We start from the raw sequence: 15,066 nt of genomic DNA on the forward strand, positions 1-15,066 counted from the left end.
GTAGAAGGAAATGCAAACATTGCATCCATTATGAACTGCAGCTGGGTGAAAGTACCTACCTGCAGCCAGGCCAGGCAGCAAAGTCTGCTGGCTCCTTGTTCTGCAGCTGGTACCTCCTGCGAGGCTCAGAAATCACACCCTACCTGCCACTGCTGTTCAGGTGAGGAAGGTGTACTTGTGCCAAAGAGATCTGCCCAAAAAGGTAATTTAGGAAGTCTGTGAATTAAGTTATCTACATGGGATATCCTAGCAATAAGGAAAAGTCATCAAGAAATGAATACATAAGATTAATCATGGAAAGTTACTCATGGAAAAAATGGTAATTCCTTCTTGCATAGTTCTGCATTTTAGAGAACAAAATGAAGTTTTCCTGAAAACACACTGAGCAGCAACTCTGCCAGAAAGATGCTTCATCTGGATAAAGCATCTTAACTACTTTACAGACACAGCCTTTTAAGCCAGTATGAAACTAGATTAAGAGCTCTAATAAGTCCAAACAACCAAGGAGAATCTCCACAAGTACTTGCTGCTCTTGCTACACCCCTGGATTCAGACTGTCTAGAAGGGGCTGTTAAGTCAAACAAAAGTCACACAGAAGGAAGTAGATCCAGTTTGTCACAAAGGTAGCTGTTCAGCTGGCAACTTTAAACAAGTTGAAGTAAACTTTCTAACTATAGAACCTAATTACTGGAATTCCATAAAGTCTTGGTTCCTAAAACAACTGTGTGTTCCTGCCTTCCTGCCCATATATCTCCGTATATTATTTTTCCTGTAAATATCCGGGAATAAAGTGTTTTAGCAGACATCACACAGCCTTTTAAGCCACATGGAGTAAGGGGAAAAACTTTGGAGGCACTTACGAATCGATTACAGAAGAATGAGCTCAACAAAAGTAAATGGCAAAGACCAAAAGTAAAAAGAAATTACGTTCCCTGAGAAGGAACCCCTATTAAATTCGAGGTCAGAGATGGACCAGACGACGCTCCCCCCTACCCCTGCGCTCACCTCGGCGCAGCCTGGCTATTCTGCATCCGGTATCAGCTGCTCCACAAGTAACAGAGCACTGCAAAGTGTTCGCATCGTTTCACTTACTGTCCCAGCGCAAATCCCAGCCTTCCCAGCCCAGCCCAGCCTCAACTTCACCCGTAATAAAAACTGCTCAACAGTCCGACCCACCTTACAAGTCCAAAATAACCTTCGAGAGAACGGAATGCAGCTCCACACGTACACGCTAACACGTAAAGCGTTCCAAGTCAGCAATTCGTAATAATAACAGAGCAGGGACGGAGCCCCGGCAGGAACAGCATCCACCTGGCCCCCCAGAGCGGCTTTATCCCGGGAAATTCCTCGAAGGTGTTAGCGCGGCGGCAGGCGCTCCCCAGCAGGGCGCGGGACCGCGCCGCACGCTCCCAGCTGCGCTGCGGGCTCGGGCAGCGCCCGGGGCCGCCGGCGAGCACCCGGGGGCCCCGCGCCACCACCGGGGGCCAGGGCGCCACACGGCCCGGAGGGGGCCCCGGCGCGGCTGCCGGCGCCAGACGGGCTCTGCGGGCGCCGCTGCGACCGGGACCGCGGCGGGGCGAGGGGAGCCGGAGGAACCCGAGGGGAGGGAGCGACGGGCAGGCGGCGGCTGCGCCCCGCCGCGCCCCCCCCAGGAGCCCCGCTCGCTGCCCACACCCGCGGCCCCGCTGAGGAAAACCGACCGCCGCCGATCCCCGGCCTCCCCTCACGGCGTGAAGGGCCGGCACCCCCTCCCGCCCCTCACCTGTAGGGGTTCCCCAGCCCCGCGGCGCCTCCCCCGGGGAGGCGGCGGCTGCTGCGCCCAGCAGGCTCCGTGCGGGCTCCGTTCCCGTTCCCGCCGGGCCCCGGAGAAGACGCGGCTCCCGGGATAGGGCTGCGACCGCCGCGCCCGCGCGCAACAACCAACTCTGGGCACCGCCCCCCGCGCGCGCACCGCGGAGGGAAGCCCCGCCCCTCGCTCGCCCATTGGCTGCGGGCGGCGACGGGGTGTGGCGCCGCTGCGGGGCGGTGCGAGGCCCTTGGCGGGGCCCGGGAAGGGCCGCGAGTAGACTACAACTCCCGGCGTGCACCGCCGCGAGGCTCTTTAAAAACTTCCGTCAGTTCGCGCGCGCGTGCAAGAAAAGTGTGTGCCTCCGCATGCGATGGTGAAGTAGTCCTGCTGCGCGGTTTCGGCTCCAGCCCCGCGCTGGGCCGCTGAGGGGAGCGGAACGGTGGGTGCTGGGCCGGGAGTGCTCCCGCCTCGGCGAGGCCTTCTCCCGAGGGGCTCCTCTGGGGGAGGCGAGAGGGCCGCGCTGAGGCGGGAGCGGAGGGATCCGGGCAGGCGGGGTTGTAAGGTGGACGTGAGCGTCTGGGAGGCGCGGCGGCTACGCGGGCTGAGGGGACGCGGCCACCCCCGGCGACCCCGGCCCTGCGCGGGAGCCGCCGCCGGCAGGTCAGTAGGGACGGCCGTGGGCCCTCCGCCCCTCCTCGGCCGCGGCGGGCAAGGAGCCGGCGGGCGGCTGTGGGTGCTGTGGCCCGCCCGTGAGGGGGGGCTGTAGGCACCGCCGGTGCTCACGGTGGGTGAGGGGGAAGAACCGGATGAGGGTCTAAGTGCTTGGATTCCGCTGTTCTGCATTATATGTCTTTTCACGGTTTCCCCAAAGCGATAATTTCATGTCTCCTTAGTTCTATTTATTTGTCCTTTCTGTAGGTCCACTGAACGTTCCCTTGTCAAGCAGGTGATTTATCGTAACGTGGTTTCCTGGTACCTCTGTCCAGGTTACCACGTTCAGTTTCCCTTTCCTGGGGAACTAAGTCTTATTTTGAAGTGACAAAAAGAAGCCCCGACGCTGGGCTTGAAGACAGCGGGGCCATGTGCCTTATGTGGCGCCATTCATTCCAGTCCTCTGGAAAACCAGCGCTAGAGTGAAAAGGAGGAAGGGCAGGGCAAATATAAATAAAAGAGCTCCTGCTCTCTATAGTAGTGGCCTCCAACTTTTTTGGCTGCCCATTCCTGTCAATAAAAAACACTCTTCATCATGCATCTCTCATGTAGGTAAATTTGTTGAGTTATCAGTTATATACAGGTAGTACTGTATGGATATATACATTTAAAACATACTCAGACACAGAAATTGAGAAAGGATAAGACAAAAATGAAATATGTAGTGTTTTAAAGCTGCAAAAAATGTAGCTGTTTGATCTGCTTTGCGTGTGACCCCCTTGACCACTTTTGTAGCAGGTGTGTGTTATTCTGGAGTGATCATTCTTAACTTCTTAAGAATCTAAATAGACTGCTGATGAAAACAAAGAATTTATTTTTCATAGGTTTTATCTTTTAATCCTGGCCACATATGTAGGGGCACAACCTATTTGAAGATAGTAAAATGCTGGTTTACCTTCTCTTGGCTTTTCTCACACCTGTATCTTATGCCTGTTAGAAGGGATGAGAGAGTCGGTATTTCTAGAACTATATCACTTGGTGGCCAGTACTGTAACTTCAGAACTCAGGAAATTGAGAGAAAGTGATAATTTTTTTTTCTTGTCCTTAGAAATTTGGCATGTCTTGAAATAGAAGTTGAGAAGTTTGGCTTAGAAGTTATGTCTAAAACAGAGTATTTGGATTAGCTTTTAGAATCCTAAGTCCTAAGTTAACTTATATATAGGATCCCAGCAATTTTCAAAACAGGAAAATGAGAGATTGTGTGATCTGACCACACTGTTTTGGTTATAAATGGAATTTTTTGTTCCTTTGGTTGCCTGTGGTGGGCCACACAGAGGGTATGTGGTGATAATCTTTTGTGGCTCAGAAAAAGGTAGAGAGTGACCTTCCTTTAGTCCCTGAGGCTTGGCTCCAGCTCCTGTGTGCCTGACTGTTAGAAGGGGACTGTAACAATTTCTGGTGCTTTGCAATGAAACAACCACAAGGAGAGAGATTCTCACTGTTTTCCACCTTCTGTTATTGCAGGGCTAAGCTCAGGCTTCCTGTGTATGCATGGCCAGGACTGCCCCGAGAAGGGAGAGGTGCTGATTTCCCTGAGCTGCTGGATGCCAGCAGTGACTGTGAGCTGTGCTTTTGCTTGTATCACATCACCATGTTACTCTAAGTATCAGAGCAAGGGGATGGAGAAAATTGTGCTGAGGTTAACTTCATAAACTTTGTTGGTGTGTCTCTGTTCCCACTGTAGTTAAATAAAGGGTCACTCAGTACCCAGGTGTGCCCCATTAGCAAGGTTTATCTCCTCACCTGCCACAGCAGCTCAGCCTTCTGTTCTAATTGCTTCTCCTTGACTAAATTGGAAGTGTTTTAGGAGCAGTTCTTTAGTGAGATTTCTCTCAAGCTTACAGGCTCATACAAGTTTCAGAATTCTTGCTGCACTTCCTGCCCTCTCCAGGCTGTGGGTGAAAAATTAAGTATTCCTGCTTACCATTGCTGCAGTGCCCACAGAGCTGTGCTTGTTTTTTTGAGTGTTGTGGCATCTGCTGTGAGGAATTGTTAGAGCACAGGTGAAGAGGCTGCACATAAAATAATGGGGACATTTTTGGTGGTGATCTGTGGGACAGAGGGGTGATTCAAGGGAACATGCCTTTATAATTTTGAGGACAGTAGGTGAATACAGAAAGGTTGTCTTTTTTTTTTTCACTCAGTTGTTCATGTACCTTTAATACAATGCTGTTTCAATCTATAGTGGATTGGCTTGGGATTCCGAAAATGAAGTTTATTTCTGCATTTCTTCTAGCTTCTTTGTTTTTTTTATTCCATGATTTCTCTTAGAAAGAGAGGGGGAATGTTTGTTTTGTTCATGGGAGCTGTTAAACTTGTGCTATTTCTAAGACAAGAAGAGTGATCAATAAAAACACTTCAACACTAAGTGTTCATGAGGTATGAATTACTAAATGTAGTTTGTTTTCAGCAATCACTGTTTTTTTTCTTGGGATTAGTTTATGAAAGCAGGTTAAGCTAGCTGATGGCAATTTGAAATACACAGTAAAGTGGTAGCTAAAGCTTTTCTTAGTAATATTGATTTGAAATACAGAATCAAGTGGTAGCTAAAGCTTCACTGAGGTAGGTCAGGCTCCATGGGCAGGATTTGCAATGATGGCCATATTGTTTTGTTGTGTGACTCCAGGAGTGGCTTCTCCCTGCCCAGTGGCATCAGCAGCACAGCTGTTGGCTCTGGTGGCAGCTGTTAGTTTTTGCTGGGAGTTGGACTCCATGGTCCTTGTGGGTCCCTTCCAAATCAGCATATTCTGTGATACAGACCTGTCTGCTGCTGAACCTTGAATTCTGAGGGCAAAACAGCCAGATCTGGGTTTATGCATGCACTGCCAGTGGGACAGGTCTGGTCATAAGCATTTTATCTCCAGACTGGTCTGTTTTAATCTCTTGCATAATGGGATTGTTGGGATGTATATGGTAAAGCTATTTGTATGCACATTAATCCCACTGAGGAGTAATTCTTATTAAAGGAATAACTTGCATTGTTCATAGCTGTTAGGGGCAAAGCTGAGACATTTGATTTCTGAAGGTTTGCTTGATACCAGTTTGACAAGAACAGCTTTTGATTAATTGCAGCTGCAGCTACTTTTGAGTGACTGTGTTTATTTGGGAGAAATCTTCATTCTGTGTTACAGGGAAACAAAGCCACTTAACTGTGGAATACCTGAATTTCTTCCAAGTTCTAAATTTGTTAGGAAATCTTCCTTGTTCCTTGACCTTACTTTTGCAAGTTCTGATGTACTTGGGAAAAAACCCTGTCTCTCAGAAACATTAGTAACATTATTGCTAGAGAGTTTTAGTAGTAAATATATTAAAAGCAGACTGTGCTGCGTTGTCTTCCAAGAAGGCTTATTAATGATTTTAATCCTAGAAACAAATAATCCTGCACTGTTTTGCAGGAGCTTGTGGCAAGAGCTGACTTTGGCTGACTGATTTCAGTCTCTTGGACTGTCCATCTTACCTGGCATACAGTGAATTGCAAAATAAACCTCATATTTCACTGCTTCTGAAATTCTTATGGCTTGGATTGCTTATTCTGTTTCTTCACATAAGAATTAATGTAAATCTAAGCCATTGGAATGTGCCTTTTGTGCACTGTGGCTGGGATAAGTAATGAGGGGAGCAGTGGACAGCCAGCAGTTCAGGACATTGTGCTAGCATGAAAATGGCAAAGGGTGGTTTAGCCACAAGACTGAGTGGCAGAAGGCTTTGTTGCTGACAACAAAAATGTGTGAGATGCATAAGAGAATGAGGATAGTCAAAGTGTTGGTTATTAGTTGACTTCAAGAGGCTTAAGACTGGCAGGATTTATTTCTGGATCCTTTTTTCCATTTTTTTTCTTCCCCTAACAAGTGCAAAGCACAGAGGATTTCTTGGCAATTTAGTGAATTAACAGGGGAAAAGTCTTATTATTGTTTTATTATTGTGTTCAAATATGAAAAGATGATAAATTCCTAGCTTTAATTATATGGTGGTGTCTGAGGGATTGTTTGCAGCCAAAAGAAATTCAGTTTTCAACTACCCTTCAAAATGTCATCTGTAGAACTTTCCAGGCTTTGTTTGGAGGGGTGCTCTGACAGCCTTAACCAAATGGTGCTTAGGTTTGACTTATCTGTGTCTGTTCTGTAGCTCCTATTATTTCAGGTAAGTGGTATGGCATGAATCAGTGGGGTTTTTGTGAATTTTTATGTTTGTTTGTTAAATAAGAAATAAACTCTTTGTTCCTCTTGGAATTCCCTTGGCTGCTGTTTTGAGACCTTGGACATAAGGTGGTGTGTTTCTTCTTAAGTTTGGAGTATTGTTTGCTGAAATCTAGTAATTGACAAAGCATTTAGTAATGGAAATGAAAGAGATTTGGGGAGAATGGACTTTGTCTAAGAATATGCTAAGTAATCTCAGGCTGATGTCCAGGCCATAATTATATGTTCATCCAAGGCTGAATTTCTGGTGTAACAGAATTAGTGTCCCATACCAGTACTGAGGATGTGCTGTGCCTTTCAATATGTAGAGTGTGTCAGTCTCCATAGCTGGGAAAGCAGTGGAGAGAGAGCTGTGGCAAAACAAGTTCTGGTAATAGAGGAGACTATACGGGGGAGAAACCAGATCAACACCGAGTGAAGGACTGGAAACAGTAAACTGTGAATCTTCTCTCACACTTTGAAATATGGAGTTTGCTAACATTGCATTTCTGGCAGGAAAGCTGGGGAGCCAGGAGGGTGTTCACAGTGCAGGATAATGGCATGTGGAGGTGAGAGAAGAGAGCTTGGAGTACAGTGGAGTTTTAGGGGTGTTGTTTCCTTACTTGTATCCTAAACATTTTCCCTGGGTATAGTGCTGCTCCTATGCCCCAGTTTTCTCCATCTTACTTTAAGAATAGTCTGCCTTGTTTGAATTTTCACTTATCCAGGACATTGGCAAAGACACCTTCTGATACCTAAAGGATAAAAAGGTAAAACTTACTGAGGTAGGCTATTCCATTTAAAGCTACCATCTCTTCAAATATACAAGCATCTTGTTGGAATATCTCAGTAATCACAAATTCTGTGGGATTTCTAGAGCAAAGGAGCAAATCTTCAGTCTCCAGAAGTCCTGAAGTATAGGTATATTAGAATGCATTTTTTCCAGTCCTGACATCTCGTCAGTAACTGTCTTAGGTAACCTACTAAAACCTTTTGGAGCAGAGTGCTGGCTTGGGGTGCATTTACTGCAGTATGTTATAGCTGCTATTGCATGTGACTCATGCTGCTGCTGAAATGAAATTGAGATAACCAATATTTGACTAAATCCTCACTGTTTCATTATGTGGGAAACATGACAGAATAGACTCCAACTACTCTTTCCTGAGCTTAAGATAAGCAATTGCTGCAATTCATGTAAGATATGACAAGCCAGTATAATAAATAATAAGAATAAATTAATCCAAATTGTAGAATTGAAGTTCTTTTTCCAGACTTACGGGGAAGAGTCTCATCTTTCATCAGGAGAATAAATGTTTTCCTTTAGATTGGAAAGAGGGTAAAAAAAGTCATGTCAGTTTATGATAGAATCCCAATTTTTTCCAGTAATCATATTTTGTCCTACTTAAGACTGTTTTGGGGCCCTCTGTTACTGGAATAGCTTTAAACGTTCTTTGTTTCTGGCAGCAGTAGAATTTTAGGGAGAGCTGAATGGCAGCCTGTGGAGTTACACCAGTGTACATCACTAACTCCTCGCTGTGTTACTCACATCCCTTTTTCTTCTGCCAGCTGCTTGTTGGATCCTTTGCTGAGCCATTTCTCCCTTTCATTTGGCATAAACTAATTTGGTAAATGAACGAAATGCTCTTCTGTTTCTTCAGCGTGCTGAGCCACCGTGTGATTTGTCCAGGGAACAGGTGCCAGGCTGAAAGATGATGCTCTAGGAGTAGCTGGTAGCTCAACAGGCTTAGGCTGCAGTGAAACCATAGCCTTAGGCAGTGGACAGCTGGTATCTGCACCTTCCAGCTCCTGACTTGTCTTCATGCAGGCATGAAGAACCTTGCTGGATGCTTTTCTCGATATCTTGTGAAAATTACAGCCCACTGCTGGCAGAATGACTCCAAAAGTTATCTCGGGTGGTTTGGAGGTGGCTGTTAAAGCTTAACATGAGTTTTCCATGCATGGCACTGGGAGTTGCCATACACATTCTCTTTTAATGAGCTCTGGTATTTCTTTGAGCCCTTCCTTTCAGTGTGTCTAGTGGAAGATACTGAGCCTCCTGGCTTTCCTGGGGTTCTCCCAAAGGGAAGAGTCAGGGAGTTAAGTAGCTCTATAAAGTGTCCAATAAGCTGTGGAGATTGCAGTAAGCAGCTGAGAAAGGGGGGGAGAGGGCAAGACCTTCCTCTCTTTGCAGCAGCAAGTTACTGCTTTGTGTGGTTTTTTTGTATCCTTAAGTCTAGATTGTATCCAAATATGCAGAGCTTGAGCATTAGAGAAATACAGTTTTCAGGCCTCTTCCAATTTAACTTATGCCAGCAGTATTTTGCCAGTTTCCCATTCTGTGTCAGTTGATGGCAGTGTATAAATCGTGTGGTGCCATCAGGATTCTGCAAGTTGTTCACTAACACCAAACATTTACTTGACATGTAGAAGCACAAATATTTTTTTCTTAAGGCTCTGAATATAGGAAAAAGAAAGTGAGAGAAAAGCTTCTGAATCATATTAGTTTGATCCCTGCTTTTAAAATGCCAATTTCAAGTAACAAATAGTGCATGATTCATACTGCTTGCTGGAACTTGATGGTTTTGAACAAAATGCCATCAACTTAAAATTTCCTGGTTATTTGTGGAGAGGTAATGTGACAAGTGCTTTTTCAGTAGTTTTGGTTGACTTACCTGGTTCAGCTTTCAGTTTTTAAAGAATGTACTCACGCAAGTGGGACTTGATAATTGGTCGCATTAAAACGAGTGTAGCTCTGGACAGGGATAGGCTGGGAGAACCTCCTTGGGAGCATTGACATGAAGAGGTGTTGGAGGTGACTGGGTAATCCAGCTTGGGAACATGAGCATTTAGTGAAGCTTGAGTAGCTAAGTCTTGGATATAAATAAGAGTGCAGAAGGATCTTAGCAGGCAAGGTGTAACATGTGTCTCCTGCAGCTGGCACTGGCACTGCTACAGCTGCTTGGGAATTCAGAAAGGGTTGCTGGCATACTGGAAAAAGATCTGTTTAAACAGGAGTTTAAGGCATATTTTAACTCATAAAAATACACGCAGGTGCAGCTTTGTTTAACTTCTTGAAATGTTACATTTATCAAATAGCAACCTAATCAGAGTTTATTGATACAGGCTCTTAGCTTATAGGCTCTAACCTGTGAAATCGTAACAAAATCTGTGTTACTGCTGCAGTAAGAAGTTATCCAGATTTTTCTGTGTGCATAAGTGCCACGTGGGACAGCTGCAGCAGTGATGCTTCTTTAAAAACAAGCCTGAGCAACCACCACAAAGGTTTGAAATCCTCTGTGTTTCTGTTTTTTAGCAGAGGGTTGTGTCTGGTTTTAAATAGGTCACAGTGATCACAGTCATCCCCCCTCTGGACTGTGCCTATACTGCAGATTTTTTGATGAAGAAATAAGATTTTTTTAGTTCTAGCCTGGGAAATTTTGGCAAAGTACAAAAACTTTGCAGGTATTTTTATTAAACTAACCCAAGTTGTCTTTGTCTTGACATAAGATTTGATTGCTCTTCTGTTTACATTTGGATATAAAAAGCTATAGAATGAATAACTGCGTATTAAACTTAGACTGTGAGACTTTATGTGAATTGTTTTGAATGTGTAGTGATGTGAACATTTTCCAAATATCAAAGATGCTTTTCTTACTTGAGAAATCTTTTTTGTTAGTATTATTTTAACCTTAAAAAACTTAAAGTTCGTTACAAGTATGAAAAACTGTGAACTCTGTTACAGATGGCTTACTTGTATTTTCTCTATAGAAATACTTTATTTGCATGTTTGGATTTTTTTAGGCAAGTTATTTATATAATTTTATTGTCACTTATAAAAACATACTTTCTGTCCCAAAGTCATTTCAACAGAGTATTTCTTAAGGGAATTAAAGAATGGACATTTATCAGGAGGGGTTTGCAAGGCATGCAGAAAATAATAATAACTGATGACAAGGAACTTTTCAGCGCATTCCTCGAGTTTTTCTTCTCACATTGCTGTTACATAGAAAAGTACTGATATTCAAATAACCACATACAAAGGGTTTATGTTTTTATAGCGAGGAAGAGTGGGAAGACAGATTTCAAATGCACACTAAAGGCTGGATACTTTTTTAGAAAAAACCTTCAGCTTTTATCTTAGTGTCTTTATATTACAGACTTCTGGGAATTACATTAGAAAAGTGTTTTTTCTTTATTGATACACAATTCCTTATTCTCAAGTCTGAGATCACTAACATTTTTCAGCTCAGTGTCTATAATTGACTTTTTATGGAGACATTTGAGTAACGTCGTGTAAATGTAGGGACCTACTGGTCTCTAGCTCTGCTGCATGGTTGTGTGTTTTCCTTCCAGCATGTGCAAATGTAGATCAGTGACTGATCAGTAAAAGACTCTGGGCAAGTGATGAGTCAGGACTGTGGTAATGCAGCAATATATTCCTTGGAAGTTAACTTAGAAAAGGTCTGTCCTGTAGATAAATTTTACTCAAATCAGTTGTCAGTCTGTAATAGGAAATGGGTCTGTCATGTTTGTAGTTTTGAGACTTGAGTGTCTCTGCTTCTGAACTGCTTGGTAGGATCTCAGTTCTGTGGATGTATTTCTATACCATTGTAATTAAAAACACAGACATTTGAGCAATTGGAGGTTTTGCAGATCACATAAAGGAGTTTCCTGGCGTTTGCTGTGACTTGTGACTGCTAAATAATTTAGCATTTAAAAGGTGAATGAAATGCAAAGAGGCACAACAGCATTGACAAAACCAAACAAGAATTAGAATGGCAATTCATTGAAAGAATAGAGAAGTGTCAAATCAGTGAAACAGTTGACAGATCAGTAGAGGGGGGCTTGCAATGTGTTAACCACTACAGTGGTTTTTCAGGTAGGGCTTGGGTAACACTGCAAAGATGGTTTCATGCTGCTGGTGGCAGGAGTGTTAGTTGGTGATTCATAATCCAGCTTTGGCACAGAATGTCTCTTCAATTTTTCATATAGTGCTGACTATTTCTTTTAAGATTTAAAGCCCTTTTGTCATGCAGATAACAATATATCCTCTGTCAGGCTAGAAATGAGAACTTCTTTGCTCCTATGCGACTGAAGGGCTTGAGGTTACAATATCTTCCTGGTCCCTCAGTCATCTGTCCCTATAATCTTGTGAAAGTGTGTGCAGTTCATTTTGCTGTGCCTTCCACTTGAAGGACAGATTGGACATGTTTGCCACTCCACTAACTAGTCCACAACAGCAGCCCTGAGCTAAGCTCTCCATTTGAAGAAAAGAAAAAAGAACCTGTTTTAAGCTGCTACTGAATTAAACCTCCTTGAAACTGGGTTCTGTGAAGTGAGCCTAACACAGGACTCCTCTTGGGAATGGCGGCTCGTCATTGTTTTTTTGCAGTTTGTTGAAATGATTTGAGTTGGGGTAATTACTGCTTATTGTACTCAGAGTTGAGAGTAAATCTGACCTTAATTCAAAGATGAAGTAGTCTTTGATTAGGGACAGTATTGGAAGTCCGGTTCTAGCTTCACTAATAGGAGAGAAGATCCTGAATTCCTTGCTAAGGTTGTTCTTGATAGGTTTTCTGGTTAAGAGATGAATAAAGTGTTCTCTGTTCCAGTGTTCTTTTATTCTGTGTCTCCAGCTTTGTCAGGACTGGGGGAGGTGTTGTCTGATGCCTCTGTTCTATGGCCGCTCTTAAGGGCTTTTTCACCTGCTTTTGTCCTGTCTTCCATCCATCACTGTCTGTGTCCTGAGAGTAAGCAGTGCTTATTTTTTTAGCTCTTGGTAACCTTCCTAGCAAAAACCCAAAGCAGTTGAGGGCATTTGATGATTTAAATCAGTGTTGATCAGGATTTGAGCCAGGCAGTGTAATATGGCATCAGCCGTAAAGGTGACCTTGGTTTTGAGTAGGTGTTGGAATCAAATGACCTCAAGGAGCCACTTCTAGTGTAAACATGGAATCATTAAATGTGAATGCTGCCAGAGATGTACTTTTTGATTTCTGGGAGTAGGTTTAATTCAGTGTAGCAGAAAATGTGGACCTTTCTCACATTGTTTCCTTTTTTTCCCCCCCTACAGCTGGGCAGGGGCAGCCAACAAAGAAACTGTGGTGACTAGACACATGCTTGGCTGTGTGGATCTTAATCACCAAAACTAGTTGGAATCTTCAGATTTTTTTTTGTATGCTTAGGAGATATTTATGCATAAAATGTGTTACAATTGGGTGATGTAAGCAAGTGTTACTGGGAAAGGCATTTTAAATAGGAATACAAGTGAGTTCACGCTGATTAAGGCATGGATACTTGAGTAGAAGATGATTTCATTGTGAAGTGAATGAAGTTTTTGCTTCTTGTTAATTGAACTCTTAGCTGTAAATGAAATGTACTTCAGTTGTCAAAAGCCATAATTTCTACAAACTGAAATTTGAAACAGGGTTTCCTCTTCAGCTTGGTTACTTGACAGTTTCAAATAATAAGCTGCTTATTTCTTATGTGCTGGACTTCAAGACCTGGCTTGCTGTGCTATGGATGGGAGGTGTTAAGTAGAGATTGGTTCAGTATCTTCTGCTAGGAGTCTTTATTTACACAGTGCAGCCTGCTCTGAGGTTTGCTCCTTGCTGTTCCTGATCAGGCAGCAATAGGACTGGTGGATTATGTTTTAAGGATGTCCTCACTGCTGAAGGAGCACTGTGTGCTGCTTACAGCAGCTGGATCAGGCTTCACTCAAACTTAATGCTTTCTTTTGAGTGTCTGTTCTGTCATGGAAAACAAAGCTCAGCTTTGCCATGATGGGAACTGAACCTGCTGAATTCTTTTTGGTGATCTTACCATGGAGCTTTGGAATGCTATGGCCATATTTTGTCTGGAGTTATACATAGATGACCCTTTCTAGAGGTCATGAAACTGTTCCAGGGTGGGAATTAGCTGTTTTGGGAGGCTGCTAAAGACCAGGAAAAACAAGCTTCTATTACTGTAATAAATGTTTTACCTCAGGACATTGATAAGCTCCATTATGATTGGAATTTTCATAAAATCTAAATACTTTTTACTCTTAAAAATACAATGTTTAAAAAGCAGTATCACGCTTTTTTGCCTTTGTTTTGAGAGAGGTAGGGAGGAGCAAAACAGAAATGAGTGCTTTTTCAGAGGAGTCTTTTTAAATGCATAAGGAGTGCTGATGACTGAGAAGGCAATTGTCTAACTCAGAAAGCCCTTGAATTAACTTTGGGGATTAAATGTGGTATTTGATCCTCAGCTAATCCGTGTGCTTCTAACAGAGTGCGAAAGGTAATCGAAGAAAGTAGCTTTTGTGTGCTTGCACTTCTGTTGTAAAGTGTTTAGGCTCCACAAATCAAAAAAACACAAAAGTGGTGCCTGAACTCTTGTTTTCCACCAGTTGGCTTTGTTCCTGCTCAAGCCAATGAACTTCAGGTTATGATATTATACTGAAGTGAAATCTATGCTGTAGCCCTTTTGAAAAGAGAAATGTTTTTCCACTTTCCCATGTTTAATGCTGTGTAAACCAGAGTGTTGCTGACCTTTTGCAAGGATCACAAAGATTTTAGTTCTTATTTCTCTTTGCGGTAAGAATTGCATGATGTGTATTCAGGTCAGAGTCTCAGAGCAACTTGAGACCTCAGAAACCAAGCTAAGACTAACAGTTAGTTGAGATGTCCGAAAAAAAAGGTTAAGATTGGTAGTGCTTCAAAGTTTGTTTCTGAAGTTTGGTTGTATTCTTAGCTTTAAGGTATTTCCTTTATGACCTTTAAACTAGCTGTGCATCTCTACCCATATATAGGGCTATTGGGATAATATTTCTGCTTTAGCTCAGAGGAACCATATTTACTTAACAAATATATATAGAAATGAAATCATGCAAAAGAAGTGTAAAAGCAGTATAAATCTGCTGTCTGCTAAATATGGTAAATACTCAAACCTAAATGCCAGATATCTTTCAGAGCACTTGTAGCTAAAGATAAATTAGGAATCTTTCCAAGTGCAAGTGCTTGAAGACATTGTGTTGTGTGAGACCTCCATCCTTGTGTCTGTTCAATCACCAGCCTGTTTGAAAAGATATACATTGTCTTTTCGGGCTGAATTTGAGTGCATAAATCAGCTCTTATTATTCAAAGCTTGTGCACATTTCCCACCTGCAGTTTGTTGTTTCCAGCATATGAGGAGCAGTTGTGGAGCAGGGAAGTTGGAAGAGCAGATGAAGCCTTGGACGTGCTTTTCTTTTTCCCAGGTTCTTCTTTGCTCTTTGGCTCCAAGCTCTAGGCAGTGATGTTGTGCTCTTAGTGCTTCTCCCTCACTACTTTTGCCTCCTTGCCTACGAAATGACAGGAGAGGCACAAAGAAGAGGTTGCAGGATGAAGTTCACCACTGCCCTCAGAGCAG

The 15,066-nt window shown here is 43.4% G+C and overlaps 1 protein-coding gene across 4 annotated transcripts in view; it reads left to right on the forward strand.

Moving 5' to 3' along the window:
- Positions 1-2,098: 2,098 nt before the first annotated feature.
- The window catches only part of HMG20A (high mobility group 20A), a 38,604-nt gene continuing 25,636 nt past the window's right edge, over positions 2,099-15,066 (forward strand). For 3 of the 4 annotated variants that reach the window (XM_062501445.1, XM_062501448.1, XM_062501449.1), the window contains exon 1: positions 2,099-2,228. The gene's annotated coding sequence lies outside the window, so the exon portion shown is untranslated. Of the gene's footprint in view, positions 2,229-2,423; positions 2,450-15,066 lie in introns of those variants that run through there. The other variant, XM_062501447.1, reaches the window with a different exon arrangement.

This window comes from Cinclus cinclus, chromosome 13 (assembly GCF_963662255.1).
Source record: "Cinclus cinclus chromosome 13, bCinCin1.1, whole genome shotgun sequence".
Taxonomy (NCBI): domain Eukaryota; kingdom Metazoa; phylum Chordata; class Aves; order Passeriformes; family Cinclidae; genus Cinclus; species Cinclus cinclus.